Source organism: Acinonyx jubatus, chromosome D4, assembly GCF_027475565.1.
Source record: "Acinonyx jubatus isolate Ajub_Pintada_27869175 chromosome D4, VMU_Ajub_asm_v1.0, whole genome shotgun sequence".
NCBI lineage: Eukaryota > Metazoa > Chordata > Mammalia > Carnivora > Felidae > Acinonyx > Acinonyx jubatus.
Genome location: NC_069391.1, coordinates 21,365,097 through 21,379,894, shown reverse-complemented (window position 1 = coordinate 21,379,894; position 14,798 = coordinate 21,365,097). Strand labels below are relative to the sequence as shown.

Below are 14,798 nucleotides of genomic sequence, written 5' to 3'. Positions count from 1 at the left end.
AGACACAGAATGCGAGTGGGTTGGGACAGAGAGAGAGGGAGGCACAGAATCTGAAGCAGGCTGCAGGTTCCGAGCTGTCAGCACAGAGCCCAATGAGGGGCTCAAACTCACGAGCTGTGAGATAATGACCCGAGCCGAAGTTGGATGCTCAACCGATGAGCCACCCAGGTGCCCCTAAATTATATTTTTCAATGGAATATGTGCATCAGTCAGATCTACATTTACTAATGTAGATAAATCTTGAAGATACAGTTGCAGAATAATAGAGTACCATACCTTTTTTAAAAAACCCAAATACCAAAATATATTGTTCTTATGCACAGCCCCTCACATACAGTTAATTATGAAACATGAAAGGAGATACCACAAATGATAATGGTTGCCTTTGAGGAGGAAGGGGGATGGGAAATGAACTATATCTGTAACATTTTCTTTTAAAAACATGTAAAAAATATGACAAAATAATAACATGTATTAAATCTGAATGACAGGAACATGAATTGTGTTACATAAGAGGCAACACAGGTGCAGTGCTTAATTATGGATATCCAGACACACAACTGCCTGGATTCGTATTCCAGCTCTGCCACTCCTTTTCTGGGTGAGTTTGGCAAGTTAGTTAACTTCTCTGTGGTTTCATTTTTTTCATCTGTAAAATGAAGAAAATAACGTATTTATTCTATAGGGTTGATACAAGGATTACATTAATCCATACAAAGCCCTCTGATTCAAGGTCAGCATACTTTAGCATTATTCTGTATACTTTTCTGTATATTTCAAACGTGGTTACTTTTTTTAAAACATGGTTACTTTTTTTAAAAAAATGTTTATTTATTTTGAGAGAGAGAGCATGAGTAGGGAAGGGACAGAAAGTGAGGGAGAGAGAGAATCCCAAGCAGGCTCCACGCCATTAGCGCGGAGCCCAACACAGAGCTCCGTCTCCTGAACTAAGAGATCATGACCTGAGTCAAAATCAAGAGTTGGACACTTAACCAGTTGAGCCAACAGGCGCCTCTAAAACAGGATTACTTTTTGTTGGTTTATTTTTATTTTTATTATTATTTTTTTTAAATGTTTATTTTTGAGAGAGACAGAGCATCCGTCGGGGAGGGGCAGCAAAGCAGGCTCCAGGCTCTGAGCTGTCAGCACAGAGCCTGATGCGGGGCTTGAACCACAAGATCACGACCTGAGCTGAAGTTGGCCACTAAACCAACTGAGCCACCCAGGTGCCCCAAACATGATTACTTTTTAATACAGAGAAAGACGGATACCATATGTTTTCACTCCTATGTGGATCCTGAGAAACTTAACAGAAACCCATGGGGGAGGGGAAGAAGAAAAAAAAAAGTTAGAGATGGAGGGAGGCAAACCATAAGAGACTCTTAAAAACTGAGAATAAACTGAGGGTTGATGGGGGGTGGGAGGGAGGGGAGGGTGGGTGATGGGTATTGAGGAGGGCACCTGTTGGGATGAGCACTGGGTGTTGTATGGAAACCAACTTGACAATAAATTTCATATTAAAAACATTTTAAAAATAAATATAGATTATGAAAATAAGTAAAATTGTGGAATATTTATGAGATGAAGGCATTACGACATTGTTATTACTGAATATAGAAGGGTTTTTTTGTGTGTGTAAGAAAGCAAATTTTACCTAACATTATCTTCTGGTGTACTTGTTTATAGACAAAGAATTTGGGGATTATTCTTACAAATTTCAACACTGTGGCTTCCCTCCTATGATTATAATGGGACGCTGTCATGGGGAATTTTTTTAACTTCCTCTGCTATAATATGTAAAAAACAACCAAAAAATACCCCCAAATGTTCTCTATTATCTATTAGCACTTTTATTTCCAAAATAATACTGCCTGAGTTTCATGAAGAAAGAGGTTGTTTCCATTATTTTACTGATGAGAAATGAGGCACAAAGAAACTAGGTGATTTGCTTAGTTACGGTGGGAGAAACTTGGTCTCGTGCTTGTTAACTTCTTAGTTAACATTGAGTCACTGCTATGTACCTACCTCTGCTTGTCTTGGTATAGGTATAGCCTAAATCTCCAAATGCTCCTTCTTCTCCTTTTTTCATTTTCAGGTCATGCCTATCACTTACCCAAAGTTTAGACTGCCAGAGTACATCTTAAAGATATGATTTATTTTCTCTGAGAATCATTTCTGAAAGGACCCAGGGTTTAAATAGAAGGATTCAGGGAGACAGGAGACATGTGTTTTAGTCTCTTTTTCTGCTAAGCATCTGGCCAAGTCACTTGCACTTGAATTTATCAAATATTTTTTTAAGATCAACTATATGACAGAAGTGATGAAAATACAAAGATGAATGTCAGATTCCCAAGCCCCACAATAGCATCGTTTAGAGAAGGAGGCCAGTAAAGCAACAACTTCAATTCCAAGTGTATAGAAAGAGGTATATGAAATGTAGTGGAACACGCATGAGGAGCAGTTTACTCAGCCTTACGGTACACAGGAAAGAGTATTTCAGGTAAACAGAACAAATGAGCAGACATTCGGGCATAAACATTTTGCAGATTACTTAGGGAAGCATGGATTTGAGTGTGGCTGAGAAGTAATTTCCAAGGGGTCAGGAGAGTTGCTGCTGGAGGTTGGAGCCTCCCATGAAGGGCTGTACCTGTGATGTCACGAATGTCCTACATGCAGAGCAGAGGGGCATAATTCATTGTCTTAGAAGATCATACTGATAGCAGTGGGAAAGTAGAGACTGGGACACAAGAGCTGTTTTATAGGGTGTTACGGTGATTCCAATGGGAGATGGCAGTAAAGTGCTCATGAGACAACAATACAGACATTGGAGAGGAGGAGAGAGACAGAGGTTGGTGCTTCAGGAGTTAAAAAGTACAGACCTTGATTACTTTGAGTATTTGGCCTCTTGAGATCTCTGTTGCTACCCTCATATTCTCTCTCTGAAGGCACAGCACTATTTTGGGTAACACCAAAAGGTTTTCAGAACCCAAATGTCTATAGTGAAGGCATAATTCTCTGAGAGTAGGGTAAAACAGTGTTTGGAGTTCTGAAGCCTGCTGTGACATTCATTTCATTCATTCATTTGACAAATATCCATTGGAAGGCTACAGATTGCCAAGTTCAATTTGAGTACCACTAGTACACCAACATTCAGGACAAAAACACGGTTCCCTTTGTCATACTGCCTACAGTCTAATGGGAGAGAGGCATATACTTGCCCTCTCAAAACATCCTCAATTAAGAGAAAAAAGTTGAAAATATTTTCTGAACCAAGATGCTATTCACGTTTAAATGACTTTGTAAGATTAAATCAGTTGCCTTTAGATAATACATTTATGAAGGCTGTTTCTAGGATGATATGTGGTTAAATGAACAATTAAGCCACTATGGTAAGTGAAAGGTGAGTTTTAGCTGGAAATTAAAAGTGCAGAGGCTACAGACAACCCACTCCACATCACTTATTTGAAATACTTTATACTTAGCTAAACATAACATGAGCCTAGTTATATTAAAATTGTAATATTGCTTATTTTTGCAATCAACTAGTGACCTATCTTTAAGAATTAAAAGTATAATTATTTACTAGTTTTTCAAAAGGCAAAATAAATCAACCTAATTGCTTTCTATTGTGCAAATGCATAATGTTCTGAGAAATACTTTTATCAGCTTTTCTCTAGTGCTTACACATACTTCTAAAATGTCATTTGTCTTAGTATTTCACAAGAAAATCTTCCCAATTGGCTTTTTATTTCTCTAAACTAAAGGCACTTTTTATTATACCAATGAAATAAGAGCTCTATTATTTATTTAATGTTCATCCAGATATAACTGAGACTTCCAAATATGCAAAATGTACCCCCAAATACAGCAGACTAGCAAATAACTATAAACCTGCATGTAATTTCTTTTCAGTGAATTTAGATTTGACTAAGGCTGCTAGGAAGTTCAGAATCAAAGAGGCATAGATCTTGTTTTTCTAGTCTTGGTATCCATTCCTTGTAGTCTAAAGAGATGAAATAATGTATGACTTCTCAGCAGAGAGGTCAATGTCAGAACACTGAAGTCTTTGCTTCAGTGTCCCGGGATTAAAACATCTTCCTTATTTGTTTTCCTCAGGGAAGCAGCAGCCTTCGATCTCTCCTTACAGATTTTGCTGCCTGACCATCTTGGGTCTCAACAGGTATGGGCAGAGTGCAGGTGATCCCCTGCATCGTAGGCCCAGCAATAACTTCTCTTTCAGTCTAGATCTCATTTATGTAACTGATGGCTTGTGTTCCCAAGAGTGTATTAGAACCACAAGAAGTACATATATATAATGTAATAAAAGCAATAAATTATGCTTACATGGCTACAAGGTGATTTTAAGCTTTATTTTAGTTGAGAAGAGTGATCAAATTTATCATCAAGTAAATCTGATTTAATGATTGATATGCCTTAGTTAGCTTATTTGTCTTCAGTTATGATACACATAGCTGAATCTTCAGTACTGCCCTAATAGCTGCAGGATTGCTTTTTCAGGCAAAACAATTTTCTTACCTTTTTCAATTTTCTGCATTCTTATCAAGGTAATACATGTACATGGCAATCAGTAAGATAATATTGTTTAACATTAACAGTCTCTCACCTCAAAGCTCATCACCTCATAAATCCCACTCTTCAAGAAACTTCATTTGAGCCAATTCTATTTTCAGTTCTTTCCAAATTCTAAACAAATTGTTTATACTTCTGTCTCTTGATTATCAGCTTGAGAAAATCTCTACAGATTCCTTATTACAAATGATGAGAATTTAACTCATTTCCATTAACCTTTCAGTCTTTTATTTTTAGGCAATTAAAATATGCAAATACCCAATAGGAGAATAAAAATAATGAAAAGAAATAAATAGGCTTACTCAACCTAAGACTGAAGATACTAGTGTCTCTGTCCTTCCTTCAACTGTTCTCATCTCCCTTCTAACCATCTTCTTAACCTGACAAAGTTGTCAATATTTTTTCATCGTCTTTGGTGGCCATGACGGAGTCTTTTCCTGCTTTATCCTTAAGTTGACTCTTCAACATTAAAAACCAATAGTACCATTTATGTTATTTTGACAGTGTAAAAACTATTCATAGTTATTAGTGTTCTAAACTTGAATCTCTTTTCATCCTGATGAATTTCACCACCTCTGGGACACTGAAAAGAAGATGTTCCTAAGGGTTCTTGTATGGATAAATGACCTAACCAATGAAAAGGGCTTACTTAAGTATGTCCCCATATTATTATTATTACTGTATTTGTTGCATCTGAAATGTCATTGGTTGTAAAAATGTACCATTATTTTATATTCCACAATGAAAGAAAAAGCATGCTACGAATTAAACTATAGTTCCCAGGAATTGTGAGACAAATTTCAGAGATATTAAAATGTAGAAGTGCATCTTACAATCAATGAAATACATTATTCTAGTTTTGGGGGGTTTGTGTGTTTTCCTAAAAGTTTTGGTATCATTTCTTGACAGAAGAACAGTGTGCTGTTATCGTATCTGTATGGTCCTCCCAAGATTTCCATTTTCCATTCCGTCTTCCTGCTGCAGTTTGGACTAACCGATTTAACAAGCCTGAGATAACCCTCCCACCCTGAGGATTCTCTAGGTTTCATCCTCTGTTTCCTAGCTTTCACGTGTCCCTTTTTTCCCCTCATTTTACTAGAGTCCATCAAATAATTTCCCAAGAATGGATAGGTGGGAAGTAAACTTTTGAGTTTTTAAATTGCTGAAAATTCCTTTCCTCTAGTAAGAATTTAAAAATTTTTTCTTTAGTAATTGTTCCTTTCACAGGGATTGTAATTATAGTAATCTCTCAAATCTCTCAGAATTTTGATTAAAAGTTTTTAAAAAATTATCTTCTATCCTTAAATTATTTCTGTTCTTTTTTTTTTTTTTCCATCCTTCTCTTTATTGCTGCCAGTTTTCTTCTGATGCCTAGTCAAATAGTTCACATTTAAGAACACAGGACAGGAATCTGGTGTTGGTTTCTTCTGTGGTTGTGTAAATAGATTTGCTTACTTTGGGCCTTTTCCGGAGTGAAAAGTATGTGAGATGTATTGATTGGCAGGACTCGGTTATAGAGAGTGGATAGAGAGCTGGTGCTTGGTCCGCAGGCCTCCAAAGATGAGTCTCAGGCACCAGCACCCATGCTACAGGCCATGCCTTCCCACATGATTGGGTTCAATTTCCTTAGCAAAGTTTTGTCTGTGTTTTGGTTTGTTTTGTTTTGTTTTGGTTTGGTTTTGTTTTGGAAAAGGATGAGGGTGGAGCAGTGAGAGGTTAGGGAGCCCAGTTTTCAACTCTACTTCTCACTGTCACATTCCCTTGTCAGTTGTCCCTAAGCCTAGAGCCTCAGAGGGTTTCAACAGAGTGATTGGCCTCCACCTTGGATGCAGCCCTTGTGTGTTCTAGGCCCTCATGACTCCATGTGTGGTCACCTGGGAACTATTAAAAATAGTTTGTCTCGTTGCTTTAAAAATTCTTTGACTTTTATCATTTTGATTATAATAGATCTTGGAATAGTCTTTGGGTTGATCTTACTTGGAGTCCTTTGAGCTTTCTGTATCTGGATGACCATATAGCTCCCAAGATGGAAATTTTCAACTAATATTTCTTTAAATATCTTTTTTTTAATGTTTACTTATTTTTGAGGTGGGGGAGGGGAGCAGAGAGAAGGAGAGACACCAAATCTGAAGCAGGCTCCAGGCTCTGAACTGTCAGCACAGAGCCCGACACGGGTCTTAAACCCATAGACTGTGAGATCATAACCTGAGCCAAAGTCGGATGTTCAACTGACTGAGCCACCCAACTGCCCCATCAACTAATATTTCTTTAAGTAAGCTTTCTGCCCCATTCTCTCTCTCTTCCTTCTGGAACTCCCACAATGCAAGTGTTCATTCACTTGATGGCATCCCATAATTCACATAGGATTTTTTTTTCATTGTTTTCTTTTTATTCTTCTAATTGACTAATATCAAATAATCTGTCAAGTTCACTGATTCTTCTGCATGATCAAGTGTGTTGGATGCTCTGTATTGAACTTTTCACTTTTGTTACTGCATTCTTCAGCTCCTGGATTTCTGATTGGTTCTTTTTCATGGTTTCTGTTTCTTTATTAAACTTTTCCTTTTATTCATGCTTTGTTTCCCCGGTTTTGTTTAGTTGTTTGTGTTCTCTTACATTTTGTTGAGTTTTGTTTTTAAAAATTTTTTAATGTTTATTTTTGAGAGAGAGAGAGACAGAGCATGAGTGAGGGAAAAGCAGAGAGAGAGGGAGACACTGAAACCTAAGCAGGCTCCAGGCTCTGAGCTGTCAGCACTGTGAGCCTGAACTCACAGACCGTGAGATCGTGACCTGAGCTGAAGTTGGATTCTTAATTGACTGAGCCCCCCAGGCACCCCTTGTTGAGTTTCTTTAAGATGATTATCTTGAATGTTTTCCCTGCAGATTATAGATTTCCGTTTATGTTTTTGTTTTTGTTTTTGTTTTTATGTCTGATCTTAGTTGTTACTCTTAGAAAAATCTCATTTTTGATTGGACTCAGACATAGAGGTAGAAATTCTCGGAGAAGACACCCTCCGTCTCTTGGCAATCTGTTCCTGGTGTTTTCTTTGGCCTCCTTCAATCTCTTGGCCAAAAGTTTAACATATTCTGAAGCCTCTTCCTTTTTTTTTCTTAGTACACTGTTTCTTCAAAGCAGTATGCTGACCTTTGTGTTGGAGGACACATGGAGTAACAAGACACTGAGTCTTGGGTGCTTTGATTCTAGGTTTCTTACCTTCTTTGTTTAGGGTCTTTCTCACAACATGCTAGTGGACATCATCTTCTTTAGAGAGATCGAAAAGTTTGTGGATTCTGCTAGCTCTTTTGGGCCCCAGGTAACGAGGCACAGTAGTGTCACTGAGTCCAGGAATATCCTTCTCCCCCCTTTTTTTACAGTGATCAAGTGGAGAACACTGAGATTGGCATCCACAATGTAACCCCAAACAGATTCACACTTTTTTCCTCCAGTTCTCCTTGGTCTGTAGCAGGAATACCCTTGACTCAGTAGCAGGCAGACATGGCCATGGATCAGGACACTGCTTCATGGGGAAACCTTGTTTGTCATTGCCACCACTGATTCGGACCACATAACCCTTCCATTCCTCACCCAGAGCATTAATGCCAACTTCTGTAGCCATATACTTCTCATAAAAGGTATGAAGTTTGCATTCATCGTCCACTTCAATGAGTTCCTGGCAGCCAGTAGCTGGGCAAGAGGTGTTCAGCTTCATCCTGAAGCAGCCTACTGCTTCCGAGGCACCACACAAAAAAGAGCTAGATCTCCATTTTTTTTTGAGATCAGTTATGGGAGCTTGATTAGTTTCCTTTGGTTCCTTTATTAATTTCTTTGTCATGTTTGCCTGGTTCTTCCTGATCCTGTAGCCTTGCATTGTTGTCTATACATTTGAAGTAACACCTCTTCCAGTTTTTACAGACTGGTTTTAGCAGCTAAAGGTCTTTTCCTGTTCACTGGGCTGATAGGATTACCTCTGGAATCACAGTCCTGCTGGGCTGGACAGTTAGGCTGTTCCTGGGTTACAGTTGGGTTGCAGTTGGTATTCTTGTTACCAGTGGCTCAGGTGGGTGTGGATCTTACCCGGTTCCTGGGTGGACAGGACTGTCTCCAGTACCTTGCTTGGTAGGGTAGTGCTGGGACAAAGGTCCATTTTAGGATCCACGGTTAGGTCTTCGGACAGTGACCCTATTAACTGGGTGTACAGACGGTTGTGGCTCCCACCAAGCCCCTGAAAATGATCCTAAGTGGTCACTGGAAGAGTCCTTGGATTGGTAGGACTGGCCCTGGACCATGGCCTAGAAAAGGCTGTAACTGATTGGCAGCACTGTTTCTGGTTCCACAGCCAAGATTGAGGTCTGCAGACCTGGCTCTGGAGGCACACATGGGTGTGTCTCTTGCCAGGTCCCTAGGTAGGCTGCATCATTCCCTGTGTGGCTAAAGGAGCTAGACCTGATTATAGGTTCCTTTCAGGATCTGTGGGGGTGCCGACAGGGGTATTTCCCACAGATTCCCTTGGCCAGCGGTGCTAGTCATGGACTGGCTGAGAAGCTGGAGGTGAGTATTGGGCCCTTTCTGAATCTCTGGGTTTGCAGATGGGATTATGTCCTGCTGGGGTCCTGGACTCTCAGGACCGCTGGCAGACTGTGGCTGTGAGAGGGTTAGAGCCATATACTGGGCCCTTTCAGGATCTTCAGGGTTGCCAACATTAGTATCTCCTACTAGGTACTAGGTCCTTGGACCTGTAGGACTGCTGGCAAACTCCAAGTATAGGACCCTTTTGGAATTTCTGGCCACACAGATGGGAGTGTCTCCTGCCAGGTCCCTGTGTCAGCAGGACTGTTTTCAGGCTACAGCTAGAAGCAGCATGGCCCTGGTTACAGGGCCCTTTCAGAATCTACAGCCTGAAAGAATTTGGAGGGCTTACCTCCAGGGGCTCCAGACCACAGCCAAGAAGAGAATGGACATGCTTTATAGGCCACTTAGGGTCCACATCCTGAACCGAGGTCTGTATGCCTATTACCCAGTGCATGTGGGCATGACTACTCCTGGGTCCCTTGGCATATGGTGCTGGTGACAGAACTGAAGCCACATGGGGCTATAGTTTTCAGGGGTATGGAGCTGTTCAAGGATCTGAAGTCTGGACCATGATTGGTGAGTCAGCCACCTGGGTGTAAGCTTGCCTTCTCAAAACAGTTAGGGTAGGGTTTCACAATCTCCCACCCAGTTCCAAAACTCCCAGAAAGCCACTTTTGTCCTTGAGTGGATATCAAATTATTGTTGACAGGGGTGATATGGGTAACGGATGTCTTCAGACATCTTACTGAAACCACTCCCACCCCTAGAAACTTAAAAAAAAAAAAAAAAAATCAGTGTTACTTAATTTTCTACCTGTTAACTTCATTTAGCAGAAAAAAAGAATCCTTATAATCCAAGAATGTGCTGTTGCTGTGAATTTGACTTTAGTGTTTGGTACATATTCCTTAAAAATAATGCCTGAAATTATATTTTACATAATATTTTTAGTCTCTACAGTATGTTAAGATTTATGTTACAGATCACTAATGTTTTATACCTTTATACTGTTGCATAACTGCTGCTAAATTATTATTCTGTGTAATGAAAAGCAGCTATCTCATCAGTAAGAAAAAACTTTGCCTGTTTTGCCCATACTTATAAATGGGTAATATAGAAAGCTAATCCATGTAGAAAAAATAATTTAGTTTTTATTTTATAATGAAGTTTTCAAAACTATGTTTTGTTTTTACCCACTGGCCCAATTAGAGAAATTAGCATTCTCCTATCCATTAAATTATTACTTCTTGGGTGGAATTTAATGAATATTAATAGGCTAACTCAGAAAAAAAAGATAATTTATTAGGGTTTTCTGCATTTCTATTTTTATGTGTTATCTGTTTTCCTATGCATTATGTGCCATACATCTTTTGTTTCAAGTTGGTTAATAATATCTTTGTGTTTTTTACTTTATTATTCATTTTCAGTAAAAGATGCCTTCACATTTTGAGCCTTACTAATTAAGATATGCAGTCCTGTAAATTGAATGTAAATGTGAAGAAAGACCTGGTTTCCAATCAAAAATTTTTATAACTGTTTCTATTGTGTATAGTATTTCATTTCTTAAATTCATCTGATGTTACCTAATGTAACATGCTTGTTTGTTTTGGGGTCACTGAAGCCATAGAATTTTCACAAACTCATGAAAAGTGCTTTTCAGACATTCACTTCTGACTGAGGTACTGATAAGCTATTAACAAATGGTGATTATTTTTCTTCATAGGCAGGGTCATATGTTGTTAGCTCTTTGATTACTACATGCAGAATAGCAATAAAAATAGCCAATACTTATAGGGTGCTTATTATCTCACTAATTGCTTGTGGTAACTCTGTTCTCACAGCTCTGTGAAGTCAGGACTATAATTAACTCTATTTTACAGATGAAGAAACTAAGGCAAGAAAAGTTGAACTTGCTGGAGGTCACACAGTAAGAGGCTAGGAGAGCCGGGATTCTGACCTAGTTAGTCTGGTTCACGCTGTTAACCACCAGAGTCACTGGCCATGGTGATGCTTCTCTTGCATGTTTCAGCAGCCCTCCCTCTTAGCACTTAGATGTCCTTTTAGGATGTACACCAACTTTCCTTCAGTTTTATTTCTCCAAAAACTTCGTTGCCAAAACTTCTACTTTTACTCTTCCTTTTCTAGTCCCAATCTCCCATCTGCTTTTATTGTCTAATTGTCTCCATAAGAAGGGGATAATAAAGTTTAACAGTTGAGGAGACATATACAGACATGCCTAAAACAATGCCTACCGTGTTGAGGTGCTGAATGTATTTTTTGTTGAGTGTTAAAAAGTAAATAATGCAAATACTAAAATTTCTAGAAAGAAAAAAGTGGTAACTTTCCGCTTTCTTTTGGGAAAACTCATGCTACTATGTGGAGTTTGAATAGAGGCAAGAATAGACACAGGGAATTTGTATATCATCAATGGGTAATAAATCCAATATCAAATTCTTTTTCAAGTCTTAAAACCTCTAATTTCAAATGGTCAAAGGGAATATGTCAGAAATAGTAACTTAACCAGGCATTACTGTATTAATAGTAGTTTCCCTCTTGAACATAAGACACAGCAGTATTTCCAGAGAAAAATAAAAATACATCACAAAAGGACACTGAAGTCTATAGTTAAAGTGGAATGGACTAAACTCTTGGTAATTGAAGAGTAATAGTTGTAATTAAAATTTTAAGTCAGAAGGATATACACCAAAATATATATGGTGGCCACCTTTGGATGATGGATTTATGGGCAGTTTTTCTGTCTTCTCTATACATTTATTTATATTAAACATGTACTACTGGGGCATCTGGGTGGCTGAGTCAGTTAAGCATGCAGCTTCGGCTCAGGTCATGATCTCATGGTTCATGGGTTCGAGCCTTGTGTCAGGCTCCGTGCTGACAGCTCAGAGCCTGGAGCCTGCTTCAGATTCTGTGTCTCCCTCTCTGCCCCCTCCCCCCCCACCCCCCGCTCGCATTCTGTCTCTCTCTCTCTCTGTCTCAAAAATAAACATTAAAAATTTTTTTAAAGTACTACTTTCATAATAAAACTAATAAAATTAGTTTTATTAGGGGAAATACACATAAAATAACCTTTTCCTCATGTGAATACTCTTTAAGTCATCTGTTTTTTAAACTTCGATATTTCTGGATTTAAGCAAAGCATATTTAAGGATATTTGAACTCACCAAGGTTAAATGCAGTCAGGCTGAATTTCTGAACTGTGCAAGGAGTAATTTTTACTTTTGAAAATGATTTAATATCCAATAAAATTTTACTTAAAAATCATGAAAGAACATACATAGGCTGATTAAATAATGCCTGGTAAACAGTATTATGTGTTGTGTACTAATGGAGTCATCACAGACTAACCTGAAAAGGAAAGCCACATGTGTAAAGCTGTGACTTCATGATCGAAACTAGAAAATGGGGGGCACCAGGGTGGCTCAGTTGGTTAGGGCTCCGACTTCAGCTCAGGTCATAATCTCACAGTTGGTGGGTTCAAGCCCCACACTGGAGTCTGCTGACAGGGCGGAGCCTGATTTGGATTCTCTGTCTCCGTCTCTATCCCTCCCCCACTTGCTCTTTCTCTCAAAAGTAAACAAACATTAAAAAAAAAAAAAAAAAAACTAGAAAATGTAAATGTCACATCAGTAATGAATCTCTGTCTCTCCTACAACTGCCCTTAAGTCCAGGAAAGTAAGAACTCAAAAATAAGGTTCTTTTGGGAAATTGTATATGATGTTTTGTATATGAAAGTCTGAAGGCAGCAGCTCACTATATATTTTATGTATTACACCAGCTGCAGGTATTTCAGACCCATCAGAAGGTCCTCTTTATTCAGTGTCTCTGGCAGTGTAATAAAAAAAAGTGGAGGAGAAATCTCTGCAGTCTCTAATAAACAATATATCAGTGAGTACTGTCAGATTCTGTAGAAAATTCCACAACATGATTTATTACGTTAATTACAGTCATGTGGGTTTCATGCTGCTAAGCCTGAAAATGCAGCCACATTCTACAGTTGATTTAAGAATATATTTTGGCCAAGACAAAAGGGGTCCTTATTGTGATTAATATAGTACAATATTTATTCTCTTGTTTTACTCTTTTTTTGCCTTTGAAATGCTTAATTTCTTTTCTGTGACTTGAAATTAATTGAAAAGTTTCGTCTAGTTTTTTTTCACTTGTCATCTGGTCTCCTTTTTGTCTTTTTGTGTTGTCTTAGTTGTCACTGAATGTTGCTTGTCCTCTATATGTGAAGCCTGTTTGAATTAACTCCCTTTTGAGCAAATGTGGCTAGCCTACAGCTGTCCCTAGCTAGCAGTGCTGACCCTAAGACTTCTTAGGTCACACCTGCAATACTACAGCTCTTTTTGAGGTGAAGGAGCAATTGAGGAGAAATCTTGATTTTCTTAATGCAAGGAAGCAGAATTTTTAGAGAATTCTATGGTTTTACCCTTGTTTAGTGCTGCACTGAAGTCATAGTCAAAGAATGTCTCTTCTTCAGTGAGACAGGAAGCTTGTCACATCACAGGATTCTAAGTGATGTGGAATGGAAGGTGTCCTAAGAGCTGTTTTAGATACAGATATTAATTCTGATTGCTTACATATGTCTGTGACAGAATATGTTCACTTATACACAAATGCTTAACACTGGTGATATAACTTGGGAGAATTAAATATTAGCTACAAATTAAAGCATCAATAGAGGAGAAACTAGTGAAATAAGATTTACTAGGTTGGAATACATTTCTTCTTCTTTTCTTTTCTTTTTTTTTTTTTTTTGTTACGTTTATTCATTTTTGAGAGATAAAGTGCAAGCAGGGCTGGGGCAGAGAGAGAGGGAGACACAGAATCTGAAGCAGGCTCCAGGTTCTGAGCTGTCATCACAGAGCCCAACGCGGGGTTGAACTCAAGAGCTATGAAATCATGACCTGAGCCAAAGTCGGACGCTTAGCTAATTGAGCCACCCAGGCCCGGGTGGAACACATTTCTAAGCAGTGATGTTTTTAAAGAGTTGAACTAGATGATTTATGTACCCAATGCTGAGCTAAGTGGTTTGTTTTTCTCTTAGTCAAATAATTTTAATACAACTCTTAAGAGATAGGTACAGTTATTACACCCATTTTACAGTTGTCGAAACTGAAACTCAAGTTAAAAGACTTACTAACACGAGTTCACGTAGCTGGTTAGCAGTAGAGCTGGGACTCAAACCCAGCCATTCTTACTGGCAGTGCTGCAGCCATAAATGAGTTGCTACACTGCCCATATCAAGTGCCTTGAAAGGGACCAAATAAGATTAGATTTGAAACATTATTTTTGGCAATTAGGGAAACAGTGTTGAATTTAATAATTTCACAAAAGTTACAAAAGACGAAGTTTGAATCCAGTGGATTTCAGAGGGAAATAATTCTTTAACTCCTTCATTATTTTGTCAAGTAATAATACTAGTTATCTATAATAATTTTTGGTAGTATTTTTCACAGAAGCAGAAATCACTTAAGCATTTATTATTTATTTAAGAAGCCACTGTTTTGCCAGGGAAATAAAAATTTTCAGATCAGAAAATCTGCTGTCCCAACAGGGAGGCAAGTGCTGCAATTGAAACCAGGCTTAGGCTGAGGTTCACTTGAAGGAAGATATTCTA

General features: G+C 38.5%; 1 protein-coding gene and 1 pseudogene across 3 annotated transcripts in view; one reads left to right on the top strand and one right to left on the bottom strand.

The window, feature by feature from the left end:
* KIAA1958 (KIAA1958 ortholog) overlaps positions 1–14,798 on the top strand; it is a 152,554-nt gene that overhangs the window by 81,498 nt on the left and 56,258 nt on the right. The window lies entirely within an intron of this gene.
* LOC106971782 (40S ribosomal protein S6-like) lies at positions 7,551–8,430 on the bottom strand (annotated as a pseudogene).